This window comes from Lichenostomus cassidix, chromosome 14, assembly GCF_008360975.1.
Source record: "Lichenostomus cassidix isolate B80296 chromosome 14, HeHo_3.0, whole genome shotgun sequence".
Taxonomy (NCBI): domain Eukaryota; kingdom Metazoa; phylum Chordata; class Aves; order Passeriformes; family Meliphagidae; genus Lichenostomus; species Lichenostomus cassidix.
The window spans coordinates 192,538-209,742 of record NC_139495.1 but is presented as its reverse complement, the minus strand read 5'-3'; the positions used below and the strand labels follow the sequence as shown (position 1 = coordinate 209,742).

Genomic DNA, 17,205 nt, shown 5'->3' with positions numbered 1-17,205 from the left:
AATTCTGCAAAGCAAGAGGAAATAAAACAGAGTATAATGCAGCTTTACTAAAATGGAATTTGCCAAAGACTCACAGAAAAATGGATTTAATTAGGGCTGCTAATGGCGAACAGTTTGTTCCTGTGATTTAAAAGAGAAGTTAGATAGTGTCTGTAATTTCAACATTTTTAAATTATATATAGGGGGTTATTTCTCATTTCTACCTTAATTATAAAAATCCATCTTTATGAATCACAATTTTGTGGCAAATAAAGCAAAGGCAGCAAAAATGATGTTTTAGTTAACAAAACTTTTAAAACTCACCAAAGAAGCAAAAGACAATTCAGCACGGATAAAACAGGTTTTACATAGCAAGTCATACAGTTTTTGCAGACAGTCCTCTGGATGCTACTTGAGGACACAACAATAAGGTTATATTTTTAACTCGGGAATAGGTGTGTAAAGGAAGGTGTGTTCTGTTACAAGACATGAAACCAGGTGTAGTTTTTAGGGAATAATGGGAATGTCCTCCATTTAATTTCGCAGCTGGGTCTATCTAAGCGGCAGGCATTAATTGGCCTGGGATGCTCCAGCTAATAATCCCAGATTCTAGATTTCTCTGCTACCCATTCTTACACTGATTACTGTAAGATTTTCTGAATTTCCTGCAAATTGTTTGTCTGGATTAAAGGGAATAAAAATATAGAACTTCTGTAGCCTTTGGTTTTATTTAAAACCAACAAATGTTGTTTTTGTGAAATTCCTTCGATAACTGGCTCTGATCACATGACCCAAGTAAATGAATCCCAGTATTGTAAAGCCCTGATTAATTTAATTACAAATAGCCCAGACAACTGGTAAGCAAGCTGGGCCTAGCTGCTGTCACTGCTGCAGATTCTTCACCAACCATAATGCATTTTAATATTGCACCTTCGATCAGAACAGAAACAATGAGTGGAGTCCAAATGTGGCACATTTCCTATGTCTCTGACAGCTTATTTCATGGATCACAGGGACCAAAGTACAGCTGCTTATTCAACAGAAGAAAAAATGAATCAATTTTCATTCTTTAACACACTGTGTGACCTATTCTCTTACTCTCTATCCTTTACAATGGTTCCAGTCTCTTCAAGACCTTCAAATTTGTCAGATAGAGAAAATTTAAAATAATGACAAAATGCCCTGCCCTAGGTCTGCTTCCAACTGACTGAGTGCTCTGCTGGTAATAAATCCAAATGAAAGCTCTTATGTCACTCAGGTTGAATTAAACAGACAAATTATAATCCCAGGTCATTAAAAATGAACCAATCTTCTGGAAGATTTCTGTGATTTCACTCCAAGCTCCTCACAAAAGGCACTGGATGCCACAAAGATTTTGATCCTCATGTGCTCCAGTTTCTTCCCCTACTTCAAACATGAAGGACTAATGTGACAGCACGGCAGCCACAGCAGCAGCAGCTGCTGACCTGTACATTGCACTGGTCGCTCCTGTGTCTGCCCCGTGCAGCAGCACTGAGGCTAGCACAGGGTACCAAGGCCAGCAGGCAGACACAGAGCTGCAGTTCTTTAGGCAATGCCAGTTGGGCATAATTAACACAATGAGATGCATAATGTTGCAATTTCAGTGTGATTTTTCTTTTTAATTTAGAAATAACCCTAAACATTGCAATTTTAAATACCCTCTGTGTACCTTGTGTTTTTATTTTATTATTAACCCCTGTTCACTGGTGACACTTGCATAGCTCCTGTTATTGATAACTTGATATCAGCCTGTGCGTTCTTACTGTAATTATTTTTCAGATGAAGGAGGTCATATTCTGAAAAGGAGAACAGAGCACAAGGATGAGTGCTGTGGTCACCCTCAGCAGCCATGGGCACCACAGACACCCCAGAGTAAAGGCAGCGGGGCTCCCTGCAGTGCCAAAGGCAGTGGGCAGGAGCCTGGAACCAAGACAGAGGGGCAGATGAAGTGTCAGACAGATGGTGGACCTGACAGCATGAGCTGAACTAGAAACTCATGAAAAGAAGAACTAAGAAACTTTCACTGGCAAAGGGAACATCTGGATCTCCTTTCTCAAACTCTTCTTCTCCTGTCTCATTCTATTTTATGACTGATTCCATGAGGTTTGCCTGGCCTTAACACACAAAGGTAACAAATCAGGCCTTACTAGAGTATTACCCAGATGAAACACATGTATCACAGCCAGCTTTATTTGCGTTCTCTCTGCATAGCCAGGAGCTCAGATCTAGGGCTTTCAAAGCAGTGGATTAAACAAATATCAGTACTTCAGACAAATTGCTTTTTCCAGTTCATAAGACGGATCTGGGACATGCACAGGTCACTAAATGGTTGCAGCAAATGCTCTAGTCAAGACCTGTGTATAAGCAGGCCATGAGATGTAGCAGACGTTGGTTGGATTTGTTTGCCCCTGAGAGATTAATTTTTATTTACCTGCCTTTTGTGAAGGAAGACCAAAGACCTATCACAGTTCAGGATGGCCCAGCAGTGGCAGCCATTCCACTTACTGCTATAGTCTGGAAGCAAACAAGATAGCTTGTGGGAGCTGGTGGCTGAACTGTGAGCTCTTCAGTATATGCCATCTCTTTTCTCACTCAGGCAGGAGCGTACTGCAGCTAAAAAACTCACCTGAAATTCCCACTGATTGGGTTTTGGCACAATTCTGGAGGATGGTGATGTGGAATGGAGGCTGAACATCCAGCAGACTGTCAGATGCTGAACAAGTGGATTTGGATGATGCTCACCAGATCAACTTTGGGTGCACTAATCAGAACTGCACATGCAGTGCTGAGCACATACTGCCATAGAGGTTACGCTCTGTGTTCCTGTCACCAGCACCTATTTGTCCCCTGGCTATCAGAGAAAAATGCCCACTATGCTCTGGTGAAGTAATGTTCACAATGGAGTTCTAACAAGAATTTTTCCCTTCGTATAGTGTACAAATTAAGAGTCAGCAGCATTTGAAAAATGGCCCCAATCCCTGTCCACATGGGGAGTTTGTTCCCAGTGCGAAGTGCCAGATTATGACAACAATATATACTTCAAGTGGGTGAAAATAAATGAATAATAACACCCTGACAGTGCTGCAGTTCCTGAGTGCATAGGAGCTGGGTAAAACTGACAGTGCAAAATGAGTATGGCACTGATATGTTACTGTGCATGGCTTGTCAGGAGAATCCAGATTTACTGGCCAGTACAGATGGGTTAATTCTAAAGGCTGCATTTGATTCTGAGCCATAGTTACTCTCTGAGCAAATAGGGAAGGCTCAATCACTTGAATGACTGAATCACACGTGGTAGTCCCATTTGTGAAGAAAGCACTGGGTGGTCCAAGAAACAAAGGATGAGAATTCGCCAAAAGTGTGTCCCCAAAGGCAGTCAGCATGGGCTGACTCCCCTGCCCACTCCCAGAGGGTCCAGCCTAATGCAGATGGATGACTCACCTACAACTGCAATCAAGAAGGCAGGACTGTTCCCAGATGGAGGGATCACCAGCGCACACCAAATGTTGACTAGCCAATTTCATTGCATAGGAATCACAAGGTGCCAGGGAAACTATTTGCTGTCAGGCTGACAGAGGAAGGTGAGTGTGACCCCAGGATCACATGTGGCTCTTTACCTGGAATGCTGTGGAGTCCAGATGTATTCAGGCTTAAAACAGGCTTCAGAGACAATCCTGGAGCACAACCCCACCTTCTAGTTCAGAGCAGTGGTCGAACACAGCCACTGCTCCAGAAGGACTCTGATCATGATCTCAAGTACTCCTCAACCTGTCTGCCATGGGCTTTTTGCAAGCATCTGCTAATGGCTGTGGCCAAAGCGTCAGCCAGCCTCCCACACCTCAGGGTATGGCTTTCTCTCAGATGGCTTCCTTGGTGGTGCTGAGGGTCCTTCCACGACTTATCACTGCCAGTACCTGCTGGCAGCACTCCCCAAGCTCAACGGAGAATCCCCAGCAAGGGGAGTCCCTGTGTCTCAGCTCTGCCCGTCCTCCTGCAGTGCTGTGGCATGTCCCCTATACCTGCAGCACCAAGTAGGCTGTCATCAAAGAAGGGCTGGCCTGCAGCAGCAGGCAAGGGTCACTCATTCCCCGAGACTTGATATAGCTGCACCTTGTTTCCACTTCAGTTTAAACGCAGTCAAGGGCAGATCTTCTCTGTCCTCCGAAGACACAGAGCACGTACATCCCCTGTGTACCTCTTTCCAGGAGAGATTTCAGATGACAATAACCTTGCAGTGCATCAGCCTGGTGAAATCATGGTTGCAGTGATGTCAGGATGATCTCCAAGACTCTTACCCCAGACACCCTCCTCCCCAGGAGGAGCTGGCTCCTGTAATTACAAAGTGGAGTCGTATTAGAGCAAAACTAATCAGCTTGCTGGATGCCAAAAAATTAAATATTAATCTAAGTATTGTGAACACAAAAATATTCATCTTCAGATATTTTCCAGCGCAAGTGTCAAAATCAGAGTGGAACTAAGGCTTTATTCATTTTCCATTATCAACTTAGATAAAAACACTCAGAAAAATGGGCAATGATGTGCAGAAACCACTCAGCACAGATAATTACAGAGTAAGTTTAGGAAGCTAATCACTTCTAGAATATGCTTCAGATCAAGATAACTCTGACTGGCTTGTTTCCTTGCCTTGTTAAATCAGGCAGATTCTCAGCTTTGCCTAATGGGGAAGGAGCCCCCAGAGTCAGCATCTTTAACTAACAGTAGGACTGTCTGGTAGGCATGGATGCTATTCCCACAAGTCAGCAGCAGGACTGGGAGATGGTGTCCCTAGATCAGAAGAGTAAGACACAGCAGAAGCAATAGTGGGAGTCGGGGCAGGCAGTGGGCAGGGCAGGGACAGTGGGAGGAGGGCAGTGCAGAGGAAGGCATCTGTGGCAGCAGAGGGACCAGAGAGGCAGCAGAGGCAGCAGAGAGCCATAAGCAAGGACATGTAAAAGAAGGAGGAGCATCTGCAGTGGCAGCAGTGGGACAGGAAGACCAACTGAGAGAAGATGCAGCCTTGCAGGGGGCGATTCCCTGCAGGATAGCAGCTCTGGCCTCCATGGCACTCACAATGAGGGGCTCTTGGGGCTGCCCAGGAGCAGCTCCTGCATACCCATCCACTCACACCCACCCTGACCATTGCCACCAGCCACCATCAGAGGAAATAATCGTACTGACACCAATGAATTCTCCTTTGGGAGAATCACTGTGGACAAGAGGCAATTTTCCACAGCTTCTCCTCTGGCATGTCTGTTCCAACCTTCCCAGGACTGCCAGTCCACAAGCTTTACACTCCAGTTTCAACAAAGACCTGAGTGCTGCTGGAAGCCGTGGCAGCAAGCAGGAAGGTGAGCTCCTGCTGGGTGTGGGGCAGGTGCCATACGTGCCATCAGTGTACCAGGGACAGTGAAAGGAGCACCCACAGGAGACAGAACCCACTCGGCTGCAGTCTGCATGGTCTGCACTCACCAGTGCCTCACCACTGCATTTACTTTATTCAGAATGGAAAAACTTCACCTTTATACTTCTAGTGAGTAACCCTTATGTTCTCAATCTCACCAATTTACAGGGGATTTTCCTTGGAACTACAGCAGGAATTATTTTTACAACAGCATTCATGGATATTCTCTCTTCTCCTTAATTATTAACTTTGCTGTAGTAAATAAATGGTGTTTAGGAATTCCATCAATTTCAATAAACCTTTTGCATTAAAGTACTGAATTAAAAATCTTCTAATGAAGAAGCAGCATTCACTTTTGCTTTATTTAAAGAAATTAAAGGATAAATATAGTTCTGTGGATGCTCTTGTACAACTTCCTAAATTCAAAAGCCTGCCAGAAATTATGCCTGACTTACTAGCTGCTTTATTATACCAATCCTAAAAGATAGGAGTGGACTGGAATAAATTGGGAGTTGAAAGAGCCTACAGGCCCTTCAGCAAGACACAGACCTTCAGAGATAACAGCAGCTTTGTTAGTTAACACGGTAGTCAGTATACTGCTTTGATATGACAGCGTCTCTCCCTGTCAAGAACTGTGCACCAGCTGAACCTTTTAGCCATGTCACCGACTGCTGCTCGGCAGGCTCTGCTCACAGCACTGCTAGAGCTGCTTTGGAGACAAATGCAGAAATTCCATATTTATTTCCCTTAGAACATTCTGTGTCCATCCTCTCTTTGGTCATAATGATGAGCTTGTATTCTGTGAAATGCTGAGCTGCACTACTTCTTGTCCTTAAGATCCCCATCAGGTAGAATGCTCAGGGGAAGTGCCAGCCATAGATTTTTCAGAGTAGTCCCCAAGATTTGCCTCACCACTGAAAATGTATCTTTTGAGAGGTACACAAACTAAAGCAGTAACTGTTCCTGGGGATTACATGTCCCAAAGCACCTCGCCCAGTTATTTATAAATTATATTGCTAAACAGGTATTTCCAGAGTTTCTTCTTCCACCAGTGTTTCTTATTCTGATCCAGTCTGACCCTGACAAACAGTAGCTTCCCTGAAAAAGGCATAGTCTCTTCTGTTTTCTAAATAATCAGCAATCTTTTGTCCATCTTGATTTAAGAAAGCTAAGATCTCTGGATATGTTCTGCTTAAGATCCCAGGGGCTTGGCACTAGCTACTGACAGAAACCAGTGAATTATTCCAGCTGAGCAGAAAAACAACTCAAGCTTTTGTCAATATAAACCAAAAATGACCATGCTCTCATTCTGGGAGAAACTGTGATATTAGAAAGCATAGGTTTGACAAGACAAGCTAAAACCTACACTCTTCAGATTCCAGTAGGTCTATGCCGTATTAATTATTTATCAACATGTTTTCTTAAAGTAGTGTCTTTGTGCCTTTAATTTTCAATTCCCTTAATGCTAGGAGGATCTCTGCTGGCAACGCATCAATTATTAATAGAGTTAAAACAATATTTGTTTTCCCCCAAATATAATTTTGAATGCTGCCCTCATACCAGTCAGGTTTTTCTGAAACTTTAATAAGGGTTTCTGATTTCCTCCAGACTCATGGCTGAGGCACAGGCTTGGCTGGGCCTTTGATTTGGCTGTGGGAGCACACGTGGCACTGCATCCTCACACTGTTCATCCCACTGGGGCTGGGGGAGTGATCAAGCAAAACAGCTGTGATGAGGCAGGAGAAACAGCAGCACGTCTGTAATTGGGAATTTCAGTTGCTGAGTTCAGAGGTTCTGTTGTTCTAGTGACTGTTCTGCATTTTTTTATTCCAGCAGCTGTCCCTGGGCTCAGCAGAGAAAGCCCATGCTTCTGTCTGCTTGGAATACTTTTCTCCTAACAAAAAAAATACAGTGCAGTTCCTTTAATCTACAAGAGAGCCATTTTGATTCAGCAAAGGATACTTGAAACATCATGGTTTTAAGAATTTTATGCAATCTCAGCCACTTCTCTCTCTTCCAGGGAGCATATAAAAAATTAAAACCCCAAATATTGCTTCTTGCTCTTCTAGGCCCTAATTACAAATACATTTTCAAAAGGAGGAGTCAACTTAAGCCTAATATTGTGCAAAATCTCATACTTTCAATAGAGTCTTCTCTTGATGTGAACTGGTAATTGGAGCTGTGGAATCAATTTCTCCCATACTTGAAAAACCCAAATGAGTATGAAATGTGTTGCATTTGTTCCATGCACGTTTACAGTTCTGCACTTTGCTTGGAGTGCAATGATCATTCTGATGTATTTTTTATAACAGAGCAACATTTCCTCAGACTTTGATGTTTCATGTACAGAGCTATTATAATCATTTGCCATTTAGGTGCATGATCCGTGGCTAATCTCCAAAGCTTTGATGCATGCAGTAATTATTACTATTGATGTTATTGCACCATATTTAAAATATTAACATCTCATTGTAAGTCTACAGCTAACAGAAAAGAAAGGCAACCAGTCCACACCAAGACTGGAAATTCCCTGTTGGTGAACATCTGAAAGAGTGTTAAGATGACATTCCACAGCCTCCATTGAGTAACTGACTGTGAATGCAAGGGCTCTGAGACCAGAAGGGTGATGCAATGAGTGTGCTGGCATCTGCACTGAGAAGGGCTCTGGGAAACTGAGCACTGGGGTCTCACTGGGGTCTGGGGTCTCCAGATGCCATATTCTGACAAACTCTTCTTGAAGTTTGACCCTGAACTCAGCCATACGGCATATTTCCGGCAACTCCTGCACTTAGGCCTCTGAATAATTTTATCTGTGCCTTGCGTCACTGGCATTCTTGAGACCAATATTCATTCAAACCACAGTTTCCAGGCCTGACTAAGCAAAACACCTGGAAGTGCCTCAGAGCTCTCTCCTGCCTTTTTATGAAATCTGGGTCTGAACAGATTGTTAGTTGGTACATTGTCATGAATGTTTTCAATGAGGGCTGCAAATATGTGGGCCTATGTTAACACTTTCAGCTTGCTAAAATGTACTTTACAGGTCTCTAATTACACTGAAACAAACTTCATTAATGTATTTAGTTAACAGTCCATTTATGGCAACTGTTTCTGGAAAGTCAAATTAACAACTCTGAACATCTGACTAATAGGAAAAATGTTACGTTTTGATTGCACATGAATGTTAATGGTTAATAAAATTTCAAAGCTTCTGTATCAGAATGAAATCAGTATTTCCTTTAATCACCTTAGTATAATGCTGCAACTGTGGAAAAAATTACTAGAAAATAACTACAGAAAATAGACTAAGGTCTTTAGCCTAAAAAGTCACATGGGTCTGAATGCACTGGAAATAGTCTGCCTGGAGCATATAGGACAAGATTAGTTTGATTCTGAAAGGTGAAAGTCTGAAACTGCTAAGCTCAGCCTATTCCCAGGGACACGTCCACTGCCTGGATGTCTCATTGTGTCTCCCAGCCTTACTCCACCATTATGACCAGAGCCATAGCCTTTACTGCCTCTGTCTCCTCAGAACTGCATATGGTTGCCCTGCTCACATGACCTGTTCTGACGGCTGCAGAGCCCCTCCTCCCTGGGTCCCTAAGCACCTGGACAGCTGCTGGCAATTCAGGAACTGTCCCCTGCTATGCAAACATGCTGCCAAAATTGCTCCCAAAGACATTGGATGTAGTTGACTATCTGGAAAAAAATGTGAATCCATGCAGAGAAGTGAAACCAGAACTCTACCGAGGTCCTGACCAAGGGAAACCTCTTTCTGGCAGGCAGAAATTCCTTAGTTTGCTTCCAAAGGCAGAGCTCTGCACAGGTCCTGGAGACCTAAGCGGGCACCCCAGTGCTCCCAGTATCCATCACCCCCTTCTCAGGTGCTTTTAAGATAATCACTTTACATGCCCTTCCTTTCCTTTTCTGTAATCTAACAAACTAGAAAGATTGTCCCTGTCACAGGTGGTCCAGCTGTGCTGTACTGTCATCTCATCCCAGGGCATAAACCAGGGAGATACAAATGTTACTGATTGCTGGATGAACACTGTCTAATGTCCATGTCTGAAAGCATGGGCAAACAGAAAGCAGAGAAGACAGACATGACAAGAGCTTGCTTTACAGATCACTTTATCACCTTTCCAGTTAATGGGGTTCTGGTAGCAAAATCATTGAACTTTCCAGTTCCATCTTGTAGGTAGCAGTGCTACTTCCTTCATCCAACATTGAAAAAAATTAGCAAGTTTGACTTACTCCCTAGCAAAAGCTCAAACTGCTCCTCTTACCACTATGCAGAGCACAAGAAAAAAAAAATAAAGTGAGTGCAGGGCAGCAGATTCACAGCTGGTGTAAATCATAGTAGCTCCACTCTTGTCTGTGGGGTGGCTCACTCTGGAGCTATTCTGGCACCACAAAAATGCCTTGGCAGAGCTCATGTATTTCTATTTAATTTCTGAAACAAATGAGCTGAATGCAGCATCTTGATCTTTAGCTGGTGACAAGACACCTAAGATGTTTCAGCAAGATGACACAGAGCTCCCAGATGTCATTATCACCCGTCAGGGCACTTCATTTGATTTCCTCAACAGACATCCTTTGTAAAGCCGCATTGAGAAGGAGAGACCAAATTAATCTAGAGACCAAGTTAATCTAGAACTAAGTCAGGCACTTCATTCTGCAATATAGCAGTACAGATCAGAAAGCACTAGGAAGGAGTTTAAGCAAATGCAGAATCTCTCTGAAAGGGCAATATCAACCCCCAAGCCTGTCAAGCCCAAGCAGCATCTCTCCAGAACAACCTGAGGTCACAGTCCTTCTGCTGGGAACAACTACCTCACAGAAGCCCTCCTTGGCTGCCAGACCACTTCCGACACTGACATTTGCCTATCAGTGAGTGAGACAGCTGCAAAGTCTTGTCACAGTTTTAAAATTACATGACTTAAGCATTAAATAGAGCAAGTTCAGAACACAGGTGATCAGTAATCAAGCCTGTCCTGCATTACCTTCATTCTGGACCTCGCCAAGAACCCTCAGAGCTGCATGTAAGGATGACACAGTCACCTGAGCAAATCTGCAAAAGAACCTCTGGGATATTTTAGAATTCACGTGACAACATAGCACAGAGCAGTCTTACTTTCATGTAGATTTCCAGCTACCGTTCATGATTCGGGCTGTTTAAAATAAAACAGAAGCACACAGGGGTGCATTTTCCATAAAAATATGTTCATGTATCTAAATGGTTGTGTATGTGGAGGCCAGGTGCCCACCAAAGCCATTTGATCACTCTCTTCCACAAGTAGACAGGGGACAGAAATTAAAACAAAAGGCTCACAACTTGATATGTGGGCAAGGAGAGGTAACTCACCCATTAATGTCACAGGCAAAAAATACTGGACTTGAAGAAATTAACTGAATTTCTTACCAATCAAAATCAGAGCAGAATAATGAGAAGAAAAAAAAAATCCTAAAAATACCTTCATACCACCTCTCCCTCCTTCATGGGCTTAACTTTATTCCCAATTCTCTACCTGCTCCCCTCAGCACTGCCGGTACATGAGGAATGGGGGTTACAGTCAGTTCATCCCCGGGCATGTAGGTACCCGCACAGCTTCTGAAGTCTGAAATGGGTCTCTGGAAAGGATCCATGTATCACTCAACTCAAAAAGAGGAGGAAAAAAATTTAAGGTGTTGCTGCCCTTGTCACTCTGTCAACAAATCAGTGAATGAGCTCAATATCTACCATGAGAGCTTCATATGATGCATCATTTCATCATCCTCAACAAGTTACTAGGTAGCTTCTCTGCCTTTGATTTCTGTTCCAAAGAAAAAGAAACTTCTTCAGAACAATTTGACAATACATTGGCAGAACAGGCTCTGCACAAGTTCACCATAACTCCTTATCTCCTGCCAGCCTACAAAGATGGTGAAAAATCTGTGGAGAATTGAGTGTGCATCCTAGACAGCAACAACTACAGCCAGCGCACAGCAAAGTCACAGACAAAATGAAGAAGCATGAAATGCCATGCATGGAAAATAGCAACTACCTTTTCTTACTATCTGAGGTTTCTCATTTTGTTGTGCAATCACTATTACACATGCAGTGACTACTAGCACTGTTAGACCACAGCTTGCTGTAGCCAAAGACTGTACACATACACACTGCATGAAACTGTTGGTAGCAACAGAGATTTATATCCTACCAGATATATTTCTTCTGAATACCAGAGCAGAAAACAGCAGCTGATTCCTACAGAGCAGAAAGGTAGAGTGTGTGACAGAACAGCAGTCAGACCTTCATCACCTTACTGTGTTTGAATGGTGCTTGTAAAACTGTCCCTGCATCATGCCTTCAAACAGACTTGTCCTCCTTTTTCTCAGAGAGGCCTGAAAACACCTCAGGGCTGGATCACAACAGCTCTCCCCAAGCAGGTAAAGAATGAGACACCAGCACCTTTTTTATCTGCTCAGCCCTCCCTCCCTTCCTGTCCGGGACCTTTTAGCCAATGACTTAGAAGAGCAGACAACTTCAGCAATAAGGAGAAGTCCCAAATTCTTGCAACAAAGTGCCAGAGTTGCTTATGATCTGCATACACAGAAGAAATACCTGTACAGTATATAAATCACCTGTCATCATCCTCTCTGGAAAGCTCATTACTATAATAGTCTAATCATTCTGATATCCAGTGGCATTATTCCTCCTAACATAAATTCTTATTAGTTCATCTAGTATTAATGTGTATGTCACAAGTATTTCCACGTGATTTTCCAGGCTTCTTGTATGTATAAGACCATCTTGGTTTCTGCTTCAAGGAAAAAGCTGTTCATTCACCATCTGTAAGACAGTCAGGCACTGAAGTGCCAGGCTTCGAACCTAAGGAATCCCTTCCTTAGGTCTCTCAGTGTCTTCCTCTCAGTGAAAAACATACTTCATACCCCACCACCTTGCAAGTTCCTTGGTGTAGGGGATCTGTATTTTTGTTTTGTTATTTTGTGCACATTCCACAGAGCCGACTTCAGCATCAGTGCTCAACAGGTAGTAACAACCTGTCCACAATGCTGGAGTCACCAAGTCCATCACATGCAGGGTCATTCTTTTAAAGGTAGGGAGGCGCTGGGTTTTCATACACCTGCTCTTCTGTGTTTGCGCTCTCCCCTGGGCAGTGGTGTGGGACCAGCCTGTGGGCAGATCCCCCAGTACCAGGCACTGGTATCAGTCTGCAACAGGCAGCAGAACTGCTGTCGAGAGACAAATTCTCCTGTAGGAACACGAGTGGGGATCACTCTGCTCAGCCCAGGCATCTCATCACAGAGCCAAGAGTTTTACTACCAATTTCTTCAATGCTGTTTTACGTTTCACTAGCTCTGCCTTAAACATGGCTGGAATGTAAAGCAGATCTCCGGGTGAGGAGCATCAGCTAACCCATGCTGCCCTCCTCAGGAGCTGAGCATAGCCTGCACAGGGAATGACAGGCTGCTTTACATAAACACGCATCAAGAATTTCATTTTAGCAAAGCTAAAGAGCTTCTCAAAAGGAAGGGTCTTTTCTACAGCACTAAACACGTTTGTCTTCAGCTGAGGCTCAAGGAGCGAGAATAAGCCTTTCTTCGGGACAAACATGCACTCAGGAAATGCAAAGGGAGACAAAAGAGCAGGTGCTGCTGTTAGTAGCAGTAGCAATATCCACTGCTTGCACCTGGTGGAGCAAAAAGTGGATGGAGATGAAAGGCAGCAAAACCCATACTCCCTGCTTCACATCTGGATGCAGTGGACAGTACACAAATTGGGATTCCTCGATAGCACATGGCCATCACATCCACACCACACAGTGAGCTCCGCTGCTCAATCACAGTCACAGACTCAAAACACTGGCACTGTCCTATTGTGACAGAGAACTTTATAGCTCCGAAAGCAAAACATCCAGAGCCTATGAAGCTGGTCCACCCAGTGACAGGAGTATGTTTCCCAGAACCAAAAGGGGCTCCTGAAGGGGAAAATGGGTGAGTATCAAACAACAGGGAGATAGCAATCAAAATGAAAACATCAATGAATCACCTGAAGTGGGAACAAGGACGATTTTAGCATTATATCAATATGGGGAAAACCAGAAAATCATTGAGAGAATTCCAGCTAATTATGTTTCATTAAAGAGCTAGAATTCAGCAAAAGGCTGTGTTTGAAAGGTGCAGCTCCATCTGGGAAGGCCATAGTCTAGCATGTGCCACAAAGCACTGCCAGAAATGGTGTCACAGTAAAGGGCTTTTAGCTTCTTCCCATGGCACAAGAGGAAAAAGCTAGAGCAATCATATCCAAAGCAGCTGTCTGGAGGCAAGCTGTGGTGCATTTTAGAGATCAGGATTTTATAATCAAATGATGTTTAATTATTTTGCTCTCATCTGCCAACCAGGGGCATCTTTGCATTTTGCTTTTATTTATCATCAAAGTCTATTCTCATTCCAGCCCACAGAGGCTAATGAACAATATTTCCTTATTTTTCATTTCAGAGGATCATTACTTATGTTGAACCCATTTGTCCCTAACATAGATGTAAGATGTAGTTCCCTAGGAATTCAGAGGTTATTTAAAGCTCTTTTTCAATATCCAGTTTGCCTGCTATTTATTTAGGGAGTTATTTCTGCAGGAATCTTGCAATTGAGAGGCACCTTGACTTGTTACCGACACTGGTCTGAAAGGTGGCCAGAAGCTGGGGCAGGCAGGCAGGCAGGTGGCAACGTTACAGATTAAAGCAGTAATTGCAACAGAGAATCCAACACCAAATAAAGCAAACGTAGAAAAGCCAAGGGAGGAAAAGGAAAAATAAACCAAGAAAAATATAGCGGTGCTTAGGATATTCACAGTGCAGGAACTAGAGCAAGCACAGGGTCCTGAGCAAGTATTTCCTAGCCAGACACCACTTACTTCAGAGTAGCTCTCCTTATGTATGTTGTGATCATACATGTGGCTGCTAGCCAGGCTGCTGTATCACCTCTCCAGAGGCCATCAGCCAGGCCTGTGCTAGCAGGATGGCTCCTGGACCACTGTTCAGCAGAAGGGCCAGCCTGGATGCAGCAGAGTGTAGGGCTGGTCCACGGCTGGTCCCAACAGCAGACTTGCAGCCCTGACTCTGCCTGACTGCTCTGCTGCAGACACACTGTGCAGCCCTGGGCAAGCCTCTTCACCTTCTGTCAGAGACACTGGGTGACAATGACACTCCTCACACAGTGACAAGCGATATATTTCTGCCTGCCTGTACCTGCACAGAGTTTGCCTGATAGGAGAAGAGACTGAACAAAGTCTTGTCACCCAGCATTCCCAGGCACCCTCCCATGCAGCTCTCAGCAGATATGCAGCAACGAAAGGGGCTGGACTCAGGCAGTTACCAGGGGCTGAGCAGCCTTGCTTGCATAGAACTTCTCTGGAATAAAGTTCCTTCTGAGTAAGAACTAGCCGGGCCCCTCTGCACAGCACCACAATGCCAACTGGAAATTCTATGGCACTTGCCTGGCAGCACCAAGCAAACCTGCATTCTCCTTAACAGTAACAGAATGAGCATTAAGAAGGTATATCCATGCTCCAAACACCAGGCAGCTGCTAATTATTCCCACTACTGTTAGTTTCCTCTGGTCTCACACTGATCATTCAGCAGGAAGTAGATTACGTGATAATCAAATGTCGGAACCAGCAGAACTCCCACTCCAGCAGGGGATACACATTATTTACCCATAAAAATATTCCAAGGGGTTTTACCATGTAAACTGTGATTTTAATTAAATTCAAAGGAGTTATTTCTGTGGCATGTAAATGGAAAGATTCTTGCAGAGGAAAATCTGGGGAGTTGGCTCCATCCTGACAGTAACACAGCCATGCAGTGACAGGAAGCCCTGAACTCACCCACAGGACTTTGGTGCTACACAGTGAACAAGCAAGTGTGTAAGCAGTAGGAATGGTGGAGACTGCAGTAGGTGCCTGCTTAACCCAATACAAATTTCTACCTACTCAGAACCGCCTGACTGTCTGAGTTTCTCCAGGCTAGCAGGCTGCCAGCCCCTTCCACAGGCATTTAAGTGTATGGTCCTAGATCACAATCCACTGCACAGGCATCTCCATAAATATTCCCAGGGCGTCAACTGACCATCTCACAGAGAACTCTGAATGGATCCTAGATGCTGACTGAACCTGTTCTTTCTCTTTCTTCCTTCACTCCAATCAATCACCAAAACATCACTGGATCAGGGCCCTGCCTGCCTATCTGTGACATCCCTGCACAACAGCACTTGTCTCCCAACTTTAGACCTGACTTCCACTGCCGGCAATACAACTTTCACTGCAAGAATTAAACACACCACAGCCTAGGGCTGCAGTTATCTCTGATGAGCCAGAGGAAAATTTTAGAGGTAAATAAAGCGACAGTAAAAAATACTCGCCGTAAGTGCAAATCTGCATCATATGTAGCATCTTGCTTGAAATGTCTCAAGTTGAGAATAACATAAATGTGTAAGAGTAGCCACATGGCTTCAAATCTAAAGTCCATTCAGCTTAATGTCCTGCTTCTGGCAACAAACAGAAGAATGTCTAGAGAAGAAGGTAAGAAACAGAAAAGCATGTAGCCACATGTTCCCAATCTCCAGTGATGCATGTACAGTTTGAAAAACTCCTAAGACCGAATGTGGTGGGTCTTTGGCATTTAGTACTCACAGATGGATTTCAATTCCACAATTTTTGCTTTAACTTTTTGAAACTTTTAGCACCTACACCATCCTGACACAAGGAGTTCCACAGCTCCAGTATGCATAATGTGAAGAAGCACCTCCCTTTTTTTTTGCTTTGAGTTTGACATATGTATTTTCATGTCCTTCCCCTCCACCTCCAGCCCCTTCATCAACAGAGGCAGTGAACAATCATTCCTTCCTCATCCTTCCTATGCTTCATGATTTTATACACATATATTCCATTTAATTTTCTCTTTTCCAAGGCAAAGCTCTCCTCATAAAGAAGTCATTCCAGATCTTTTATCATCTTTGTCTGTCTTGGTAACATTTGCTAGTTAAATTCTTTGCTTTCTGAAATGGGGGGACAGCACTGCATAGAGCATTCAAGGTGCACAACACTGGGAATTTAGGTAAGGACGTAATCCTGTTACGTGTTTTGTTGCTTCTCTAAGAGCTCCTAACATATTATTTACTCTTATGATTCAGTGCTATGCTAGCTTTTCCATATAAGTGTTTATTCCAATCCCAGGTCTCACTGATTACTTTTCAATCATCTCTGTACTTTTGACTGTACACAAAATTGGATTATTCTTCCTTCTGCTCATCACTTTCTAGTTCTCTAAACTGGATTACATCAGCTCAGTCACTCAGAGCACAAGAGAGCTGTCCCACTCCTCTGTGGAGATAGCAAGAAGGTCAGAAGTGGAGAGGAAAGGTGAGCACCTACATTCCACTTACATGATGATGTTGCTCCTCTGAGGGCACAGGAAAGCTCCCTGGTTCCAGGGCGCCAGCCTACAGCACTGTGATTGGCAATGGGCTCTTCATATGTGTCCGCTTATTCCTCATCACATGCCTGCCACAGGGACTCCTAAAACCAGCTTCAAGCCCAGGGGTTCAGTTACACATTGAGAACAGCCACACTGGTGCAGCAGACAGGAGAGTGAAACTGCATGTGTGACTTGGGAGCCATTTGTCACAGAGTTTGTTCAGTTTCTCAGAGTGAAGAAAACAGCAGAACATAGGATTCATCATTTTAAATTCTATATAGTGACAAACTAGCAAGTGCATTTAACAACCAAAATACACTTCACAGCCAG

General features: G+C 43.8%; 1 long non-coding RNA gene across 3 annotated transcripts in view; it reads right to left on the bottom strand.

Moving 5' to 3' along the window:
* Positions 1-17,205, bottom strand: part of LOC146430524 (uncharacterized) — a 133,563-nt gene that overhangs the window by 106,779 nt on the left and 9,579 nt on the right. For 2 of the 3 annotated variants that reach the window (XR_014855026.1, XR_014855023.1), the window contains exon 2: positions 3,618-4,329. This is a non-coding gene — a long non-coding RNA (uncharacterized LOC146430524). Of the gene's footprint in view, positions 1-13; positions 1,797-3,441; positions 4,330-17,205 lie in introns of those variants that run through there. The other variant, XR_014855025.1, reaches the window with a different exon arrangement.